We start from the raw sequence: 10346 nt of genomic DNA, 5'->3' as shown, positions 1-10346 counted from the left end.
GGCAAGTCCAGCAGACTCCGGAGCCTCAGTTTCCACATTTGCAGAAGAGAATACTACCATCATTATCCCCGAGGGTTGCTGTGAGGATTTAAATGAAAAGATGCTGACAAAGCACTGAGCCCAGACGCTGGCATAAGTTAAGTTCTCTTTGATGCAGAGTCTACACCCATCCCACGCCAGGCTCACCTGACAACTCCCAGGGCAGTACTGAGTTTGAAACCTCCAGGTCCTTCACTCCTTCTAGACTGCCTTTCTCTTCTCATTTTTACTGTCCTCACTGTGGACCCCTCAAACGAGCACTTGTTCTAACTGCCTCTAACAGTTCCTCTGCCTCCCTCCCTATCCCCAGCATTAGCTGCTGCAATGTTGGATGTAACACTTGGGGGCCACCCACTAAGTCTACACCCTTCTCCTGCCATCACAGACATGCTCTTCCTGTCTCCTCCACCAGGGGGAGCTCTTTGAGGGCAGGCGCAGCCACTTGCCTCGTTTGTATTAATATCACTGAGTACCTAGCCCTTTGCAACTGACACTCGACTACAGGCTCTGGATGGAGTAGAAGTATGCCCAGACTCCAGGGAGAAGGACTAGAAGCATCCCACTGGCGGTGATGCTTACCTCGGTGTGGATGATTGGCTGTTATTTTCAGCCTAACTCATGACCCTAACACCACCAAGCATTTCAGTTTACTAAACTAGGAAATGCAGAGACGGAGCAGTCTAGAAGCTAAGAGGACCATAATCTGCTATTCAGGTATTTCCAGCCTGTACCTGGAGAAGAGGCATGCGGGGCACTTACAGGTGAGCATTTCCACTGGCCTGGACTTGGGTGAAGGTCCCAGTTCATCCTCCTCCACTTATTCCAGCCCCACCCCCCACCCTAGTCCAGATGAGGATCTTGGATGAGAGAATGTAAGGAGGAGTGTGACTACTGCGTGTGACTCACGAGTGATTTCCCTAAATGAGAGAGAAGGGTGCTGAGAGCAGGGGGCCTTGGTCTTAGGAGTCACAAGTTGAAGGCTATGGGACCCCCTCCCCTCCTCTTTCCTAGGTTTGATAAAGCCCCTGAGGAGGTGGATACACAAAGCAAGTCTTCAGTAAATGGCATTTGGAGCTGGTGAGGTCCTGCAACCTTTCAGGACCAACAAGGAAAGACCCACAGCTATCCCACCCAAGCAGAGTGGCAGAGACTGCCGCCCACCCCGCCCCCTGCCTCCCTCCCCAGATCAGCAGGTCTGGATGGTGGTTCCGGGTTGGCGCCCAGTTTGCTGAGCCCTGCAGTTTTGACAGGCAGCCCCAGGAGCCCAGAGGCTCTGCGTGGAAGGCACCTAATTAATCAAGGCGGCAATGGTCCCGGCAGCAGCAGCCCCACCGTGCCAGCTCTGTGTGGATCGCCCTGCAGCTGTTCACTCTCGGGACAGCCCAACAAGCCCCTGCACGCTTACCCTGCCGCCTGCACCCGGGCTGCCTGCCTGACACGGGCAAGAGCAGACCTGGGAAGACCCAGGACCAGTTCTTCTGACTTCCAGAGACAGGACACAGGCAATCCCTGAGGGACCTCTCCCCTGGGTCTTCCTCCTGGGGCATCTTTGTTTCTGAGCTCTTCTTCAGCTGAGAACCCGATGCAGGGAAGAATCTCACACAGGACAGCGAGCCCCAAGGAAGAGCTAGGAGACCATGGCGGTAGGGTCTTAGCTGCCTCTATGAGCTGTATGCCCAGGGTAAGCCTCTTCACTGTTGGAAGCCTCAGTTTCCTTATCTGTGTAATGGGGACAGTAGAGCCCATCCTGACTAGTGCATAGGACTGAAGAATTTTGCTGAATGAACATAAATCATGTTAGGTGCTGCAGCAACAAAACTTGCCTGGAGGTATCAACTCACCTCACAGGAGGTCCCTCCCTGCACAATGCAGAGAGCCCAGGCACCCTCTGGCTCGTCCTTGTGGACCTCGCTGAGCAGCACAGCACCCCAGCTGTGCCCAGGTTATCTTGGGGCTGGATCTGGGGTAGGGGGACGCTGTAGATGCAGAGATGGAAACCCAGTCTGTGTTAGCCGCTTGTCAGGAAGGACAGGATGCTCTGAGCCTTGGACCTGTTCTCAAGACTCAGCATCTGACTTCCCCACCCCTCCCCCAAGCTGACCTGAGCCCTGGGGGCGGAGCTCGTTTTGAGGACAGAGAGGAGACGACATGATCCAGGAGACCTTGTGCTGGGCTTTGGGCCCTTCCAGTTTGGCTGGGGGATGTGGCCCACCCTCTGAACCTGCCAGACCAGGTGGACAGGCTTGCAGAAAGTCCAGTGAAAAAGCAGGACTAGAGGCACCTACCACCTGGAAAGTGAAATTGCTCAGTCGTGTCTGGCTCCTTACCACCCTAGGGACTATACGGTCCATACAGTTCTCCAGGCCAGAACACTCTAGTGGGTAGCCTTTTCCTTCTCCAGGGGATCTTCCCAACCCAGGGATCAAACCCAGGTCTCCCGCATTGCAGGGGGATTCTTTACCACTTGAGCTGCAAGGGAAGCCCAAGAATACTAGAGCGGGTAGCCTGTCCCTTCTCCAGGGGATCTTCCCAATCCAGGAATCGAACTGGGGTCTCCTGCATTCCAGGCGGATTCTTTACCAACTGAGCTATCAGGGAAGCCCGGGGTTGAGGGCAATGATCCTTTAGGAGAAAGGAACGTGGGAAGACCTGTAATCTTACCCCATGAGTCCCTCTTGAGGGAACCTGCTCCTACACTCACTTCCTGCGTGGACATAAACAGGGCATGCTCCCTGGATGTGAGTAGATGGGGGTCAAGGGACACCCATTACCCTGCTCACTCCCTTCCCTACCTCTTCAACTCAGTTCATCCCTTTGGGACACTCTGTTTCCCCTGAAATGGTCTTTTCAATCTCTCCAGTTCTTCGTTCTTCTTATTGAGAAATGGAAGGGGCCTCTTTGGTCTTCCTTTATCCCAAGAACAGAAAGCTTGAATATCTGCAATGGTGATCGATATAATAAGATCTCTTTCTACAATGGTACCAGGAAACAGAGTCAATTCCATCTTTTAGCAGGGATAACTAACATTTATATAGCATTGATATCTGTCAGGTTCTGTCCTAACAGCTTTATATATGTATATACACACACATATATATAATTTTATTTGTTTATTATGACTGTGCTAGGTTTTCCTTGCTGCGTGGGCTTGCTCTAGTTGTGGAGAGCAGGGGCTACTCTCTAGTGGTGGCACATGGGCTTCTGATTGAAGTGGCTTCTCTTGATGCGGAGCACAAGGCCTTGAGCACAGCCTCAACATGGGCTTAGTTGCTCCGTGGCATGTGGGATCTTCCTGGGCCAGGAATCGATCCCGTGTCTCCTGCATTAGCAGGTAGATTCTTTACATTAAGCCACCAGGGAAGCCCCAGCTCTTCATATATCAACTCATATTAATCCTATGAGGTAAATATTATTATAGATGGGGAAATTGTGGCCCAGAAAAGTTGAGTCATGCCCAAAGTCCCACTATGAACAGAGTAGCAGCTGGCGTTCAAACCCAGACAGTCTGACTCCAGGATCCGAGCGCCGAGCCTCCATCCACCCCGTTTCTTGCACCACCCCTTCTGTGTCCTGCTCACACACCTGGCTGTGAGCCCAGGAGGCCGGAACCGGGCTCACTCCCTCTTTGTCCCCCTCACTCCACCCAGGCCCCTTGGGCACATGCCAGATGCCCAGGAACTATTTGTTAGCTAAATGAATAAATAAATGAGTGAGTGAGAGGCATGGTGTCAGATGACATTGCATGGTATTTGGAGTCTAGAGCAAATACCTGGCGGTCTGGCAGCAATAGGACAGCAGGAAAGCCCTGTGAAGACTCACTCTTAACACCATGTTTGGACACAAGCTCCTTGTAGCTGGGAGAAGTCTGCAGAGTGAACCTCAGCTGATGGCATTTTTGTGCGTTTAGAACTTTCACCACCCCACCCCACCCCCGAACACCACCACTGCGGAAAGTGAAGTGAGTGAAATTTGCTCAGCAGTGTCCAACTCTTTGAGACCCCATGGGCTGTACAGTCCATGGAATTCTCTCGGCCAGAATGTTGGAGTGGGTAGCCTTTCCCTTCTCCAGGGGATCTTCCCAACCCAGGGATCGAACCCAGGTCTTCTGCATTGCAAGCGGATTCTTTACCAGTTGAGCCACAAGGGAAGCCCTTGTGGAAGTACATCGCAGCAATGTCTTTAGAATCAAGGAGGGCTCAATGCGGGCTTCCCTGGTGGCTCAGATGGTGAAGAATCCTCCTGCAATGCAGAAGACCTCGGTTCAGTTCCTGGGTCAGAAAGATCCCCTGGAGGAGGGCATGGTAACCCACTCCACTATTCTTGCCTGGAGAATCCCCATGGGCAGAGGAGCCTGGTGGGCTACAGTCCATGGGGTCGTAAAGAGTCAGACATGACTGAGCGACTAAGCGCGCATGCACAGGGCTCAAGGCACTGCTCGGTCCCCACCACATCCCCACCCCAGTAGCAGCCGGTATTCTGAAACCCACTCTAGCTTGTACTGATCACTAGCATGATTCCCCAACTGAATTCCTTCCCCAGGAGGAAGTCGGCTTCACGTGCTGAGGCTGGAACGCTAAGTGTTCTGGAAGGAACTAGAAATAATCCTGAGACCAGGCAGTGGGGGGTGTATGTGGCTCACGGCAGATGGGGGAGAAGGAGACTCCTGCTCCCTGAGAAATTCTCCTTTTCACAAAGTCCTAGGCTGAGCGTGAGGCTTGGAGATGGGGGTTGTCCATCTGGGGTAGCAGTGTTGGGGGGGCAGACGGGGAGGGTGCAGGTGGGAGGAGGGGGGCCCTGGCTTGGCCTGCCTGCCTCTCTGCAGGTTGTGAGAGGAAGGGGATAAATATCCAAGGTGGTGTGTGGGGGGTGGGGAGATGGGCAGGCCTGTGGTGTAAGAAAGAGCGAGTTAAAAGAATCATTCAGTGAGTACAGAGAAATATCAGAAATCAAATTGCAGGGAAGATTTCAAGTAATCATAAAGGGTTTTTCAAATATATTCACTGCTAAGAGCTACAGATGTCAGGAGAGAAAATTGGTTCACTTACCAATAATAGTCGTGGAGGCTGGGGGAGCAGGATGCAGACAGGAAAGTACTTAACCAGGCATCCCCACCTCCTTCTCTCCTGGGATGCGTCGGGGCTGGGGAGGAGAGGCTGGAGCCCCTCGCAAGTGGGCAAATGGCCAGGCCAGAGCAGGCTGGGTGGGAGGACAGCTCGGAGGGGAGAGAGGAGGACCAGGTGGCCCCAGTGGCCCCCCCACTTTCCCTCCAGACCCTTGCACAGGTTATGTGGTGGAAGGACTGCATTTGGCACTGAGCAGGAGGCTTGTCGCTCTTGTCACCGAGAATTTATTGATGGTTTGTGATGAGCAGAGCCAGCTGTGTGACAGATCGGAGACACTCAGACATGTGGTACCTGCCCTGGGCTCACAACCTGGTTAGGGAGACAAAAGACACACCCTGGGGAGAATGAGAGAGACCTTGGCCCCTCTCTGGGAGCCAGGGACTAACTGTGATTGGGGGTGAGAGGAGTCACGGTCCTCAGGGCAGAGCAGTCAGGGAGGGCTTCAGGGTGCTCAGACAGTGGTCCGGTCCCCTGCTTTTGACCACAATGCTTGCTGTTTAGTTACTAAGTCGTGTCTGGCTCTTTTGCAACCCCTTTGACTGTAGCCCACCAGGCTTTCTGTCCATGGGATTTCCCAGGCAAGAATACTGGAGTGAGTTGCCATTTCTTTCTCCATTCCTGACCCAGGGATGGAACTCGTGTCTGCTGCTTCCTTCTTTTAGAAGCCCTCCTGATGTGCTAACTACAGGTGACTTGGCCTGGACCTGCCGGGAGGAAGTCAGGACAACTCTATCAACAACAATGACGGTCCTGGGCTGTGCCTTGAAGCTGACTTATGTGTCTCTGAGGGCAGAGGTGGTGTTATTGATAATTTTCACTAGCATGGGGGTGAAGGGCAAGTCTCATCCTACCTCATCTAGTATAATTCTCACACCAGTTTCGGGAGCCCCGGTTCTCACAGGGTGATGTAAAGAGGACTGGATGAGATCTGCCCACGTGATGGGTAATGTTATAGGAGGGGAATGTGAGCTCAGGAAGTCGAATCGTTCATAATGGACAGGATGCCTGTCCTTTGCTCCAGAGGAGATAATAATTTTACTAAACTGGACAGAAAATATGCCTCCCTCCAGGGCAGCAGGGACACAACCTCTAGCTTCCAAGGCTGTTTGCTGCACAAACATCCTTGAAAGAAAAATCCAGAACAAGAAACAATTAGTTTCTTACTTACAAGATGTGTAGAAACATAAGACCCAGGACTATTTATTTTCCTACACGAACAAACTGTGTAATGGACTTCTTTATTGAGCTTATAGTTATATCTGTTTCCTGCTGGAGTGGTCACTCCTTGAGGACCAGAATCGGGGATTCTTTTGTTCACTGATGTATCATCATAACCTGAGACAGTGCCAGGCACACAACAGGTGCTCAAAAAGTGTTGGCCAATTGAATACATGATTGCCTGAGGAAGACGAAAGTCCTTGCTTGGCATCTCCTATTCAGAAGTTTCCTTGTCAAATTGCCAGCCTTCTGTGGGGAGAAGGAAACTCACATTCTAAAAAAAAGGGAGCTTTTTCTGTGTACCTTGAATCGCCATAGGTCACACGTCACCCGACATGTTCCCAGTACCTCTCTGTTGCTAGAAGCCACCAGCATCCTGAGACAGGGAAGGTGTTCAGAGAAGAGCCAGCTGGTTTTGACTTTATCCCTGCAGCAGGCAACGAGTGTGCATCGTCAGGCCCCAGGCGTCTCTCCTGGGCCTCCTCGCCTCTTCCCTGTCTTTCTCAGGCTGGTAATTAAAAGTATCAAAGCAAAGTAGGGCTGTCTCATTACATGTCCTGTTTATGTGACTCTAATGTGCTTTGAGAAGATTTGAAGGACTGGGGAATCAGCAGCAGAGCTTGCTTCACGTCCAGCCCGGAGCTGGCAACCCTGAGATAAGGGAATCAAGACCGGGCTGTGAATTAGTTTTAAAGCAAACCAATAATGCATTAATGTGGGCGAGGAATTAAAAATAACAGAGATGCTGCACATTTCTCTGATTAATTAGCTGTTCTAGTTAATTTTTCTGCTTGTAGAGACAAAGCATGGGTCTTAATAGTGGAGCAATTTCCCATCGGTCACTGTGGTGCTGAAATGGGGCAGCGCCGCATCTTAGCCCCTTCCCGGGCCAGCAGGGACCACAAACAGCGGGGTGCCATTGAGGAGGCTACCATGGCCACTTGGGAACTTTACTTCTAGGCTCTCCCCTCCATTCAGGAGGGGTCTACAGAGTCAAGGAAAGGGGGAGGGGGATTGGAACCAGCAGGCCCAGAACCCCCGTTCAGGAATCTTTGGTAATTCCTAAGAACAGGAACCTGTGAGTGGAAGGGGAGCTTTTGTGACTGTGCCATCCTTCTGAGGGCTTCCCAGGTGGCGCAGTGGTAAAGAACCCACCTGCCAATGCAGGAGATGCAGGAGACGTGAGTTTGATCCCTGGATCAGGAAGATTCCCCTGGAGTAGGAAATGGCAACCCACTCCAGTATTCTTGTCTGGAAAATTCCAGGGAGAGAGGAGCCTGGTGGGCTACAGTCCAGGGGGTCGCAAAGAGTCAAACACGACTGAGCTCATCTGCAGGCAATGCCTGCATCCATCTGAGGCTTATTGCACAGGCCCTGAACTCACGTTGTTTCTTTCATTCATTTACTCGTTAGCTCATCCACTCATCAATTCATCAATGTTCATTTGACCTCTTCCACATACTAGGCTCTTCAGGAGCTGGGGATGACAGACTGAAAGAATTACAACTTTGTAGCTCTTCGAGAAGGGACTCCTCGCCTGGGACTGAAATACAGCAGCTCTCACTGTGAGCTGGCCTCTGTCCTTGTCACAGCTTAGGGTTCAGAGAGCGAGCAGGTGGCCAGTCTTTACAGGGATGCCACCCATGCAACTTTCTGTCCACATTCTCCTACCACTGCCTGGATTTGGACACAGTGGGTGGGGCTGGTTTTGTTTCTGTTTTCATTTTTTTGTTTCAGGAGAAAAGAAAAACTCTGTCTCTTCTGAGGAAAGTTTTTCTACCAAAACCTTCTCTTCCAAAGACTCAGGAGCTTGGGTCACCAGGCTGGGGCTCAGGACTCCAGACTCCAGGTCTGTTCTGCCACAGACTTGCTGGTGGCCCAGAAGCCCCTGCTCCAGTCCCAGACCTGTTCCCCACCTCGCTTTTGCTTCTAGATATAATTCCCTGTCTGAAAAAGTTCCCACCCCATGGCTTAGCCAGAGAGTAGGACTCTGATTGGTTCTAGATGGTGTGTAAGGGGCTCATATGGAGAAGGCAGGGTGAGGAGGATTCCTCCGGATTTGAGTGTGGACAGTGAGAACCTGCCCCAGGAACTCAAGCCCAGAGTCACTGGTACCAGGGAGGAATATAGAGTGAAAGGGGCTCAGTGGAGACTGTGATGAACAGAAGGAGCTGGGTTCTAGCAGAAAAGGGCAGCTGTTACTCAGCTTCTTCCAATGTCACCAGGCTGAACTGCAGTTTCAGAAGAAATCACCATTCAAATTTTTATGTGAAAAAAAATCTTGGTTTTAACATGTGGGACTCAAATTTAAAACATATGAACATTGGTGTGTAGGCAAAGGAAATATGCCTGGGGACTAGTTTCAGTCCACGGATGTGTCAATTAGAATTAGGTTTAGTCTGTAGTAACAGAAAATGAACAAATGAACAAAATATCAGTGGCTTAAATAAGAGAGATTTATTTCTCTCTCACGGCTACAAAAGCCAGCGATAGTCACTCCTAAACTCAAAGTGTGACATGGTATCCAGGCTCCTTCTACCCTGTTTCCCCACCATTCATGGCCTCTAGACCCACATTACCTCATGGTCTATGATGGCTGCTGGAGCCACATCTGTTACGTCTACATTCCAGCCAGCAAGGCAAAAGAAGGGAAGAAGTGCATACTCCCTTCCTTTTAATGACATTCTCCAGAAGTTGCACTCTTTATTTTTTTCTCACATCCCATTCGTCAAAAGTTGGTCATATTAAAAAAAAAAAAAAGTTGGTCATATAGTCCATGAAAGTGAAAGTGTTAGTTGCTCAGTTGTGTCTGACTCTTTGTGACTCCATGGACTGTAGCCTGCCAGGCTCTTCTGTCTATGGGAGTCTCCAGGCAAGAAGTGCGTGCTGGAGTGCATAGCCTTTCCCTTCTCCAGGGCATCTTCCCGACCCAGGGATGGAACCCTGGTGTCCTGAATTGCAGGCAGATTCTTTACCGTCTGAGCCACCAGGGAAGCCCAATACTGAGTTGCGATTAAGGTCAAGAAAGATTGTCTTTATGCTAAACTTATGATAATCCTGTCCCCAACTAAACAGCAGACATCCTAATAGAAAGGGAAGAGGAGAGAGAATGGATTTTAAATAACAGCCAGCAGTCTTGGCCCCAGTTTGCCTTTGGTCTGAGACCTGGCTGGCCCATTCTGTTCTTTATGGTGGGAGACGGAGAAGGGGGCATGGCATCTGGCCACTTGGAGACTGCTCACCAAAAGGGCGGGGCTGCTTGGAGAAGGATCTGCTTTCAGGTGGGGGACCCGGGCAGGTCAGGCTCTACATGAATGATTTGACCTCTCAGGAAGTGTGGCTCCAGTACCTTTAAGGGTTATTCGGTCCTTGATATCTTGCAGAAGCAGGAGGTCTCCTTTCCCCACAAGCATCTCTTGGTTACTGACAATCAACACCGAGCAATGCCACAAGCACCCCCAGCCACATCTTGCAGGGCAGGGGTGATACCTCCCCTCAGTCCCTGCATCAGCAGAAAAAGGTGAGGTGTCACTAGTTTGTTCCCGTGGACAGAGCAGGAGGGGTGAAGAAACTTCATTGCAGTGAGAGTGGTTTGGGTAAAGAAACCAAGATCTCTTAACTAAGTCATGAAAGAGAAAACAGTTACTATAAGAAAGGGTGGAATTTCTTTTCTTGTGATGATGAGGTTCTGGGAGAGATCTGTCTGGGATGGGGTCTGACATCCATCCAGCAAACGTGCTTTGTGTACCCATTGTGTGCTGGTTACCAGGTTCAGCTGAGGTTGGGGCTGGGAGGAACCAAGAGGAAGGAGACATACAGCATGTCCTCGGGAGTCCCATCAAAACAACTGGGCCTGGGATGAAAGCATAGACCCCTCAAAGCTGCCATGGCTGGGAGTCACTGATCCCCACAAAGGGTCTTCATCATTGCTATGTCATCCTCACCACCAGCACCACCACCATCACT

The 10346-nt window shown here is 51.0% G+C and overlaps 1 long non-coding RNA gene across 1 annotated transcript; it reads left to right on the top strand.

Moving 5' to 3' along the window:
* Nucleotides 1–696: 696 nt before the first annotated feature.
* LOC122430050 lies at nt 697–6848 on the top strand. Its single transcript, XR_006266216.1, has 3 exons — nt 697–800; nt 5790–5957; nt 6699–6848. It is a non-coding gene; the product is annotated as an uncharacterized LOC122430050 (long non-coding RNA).
* Nucleotides 6849–10346: the final 3498 nt, after the last annotated feature.

This window comes from Cervus canadensis, chromosome 28 (assembly GCF_019320065.1).
Source record: "Cervus canadensis isolate Bull #8, Minnesota chromosome 28, ASM1932006v1, whole genome shotgun sequence".
Lineage (NCBI taxonomy): Eukaryota > Metazoa > Chordata > Mammalia > Artiodactyla > Cervidae > Cervus > Cervus canadensis.
This window is presented reverse-complemented; position numbering and strand designations above follow the sequence as displayed.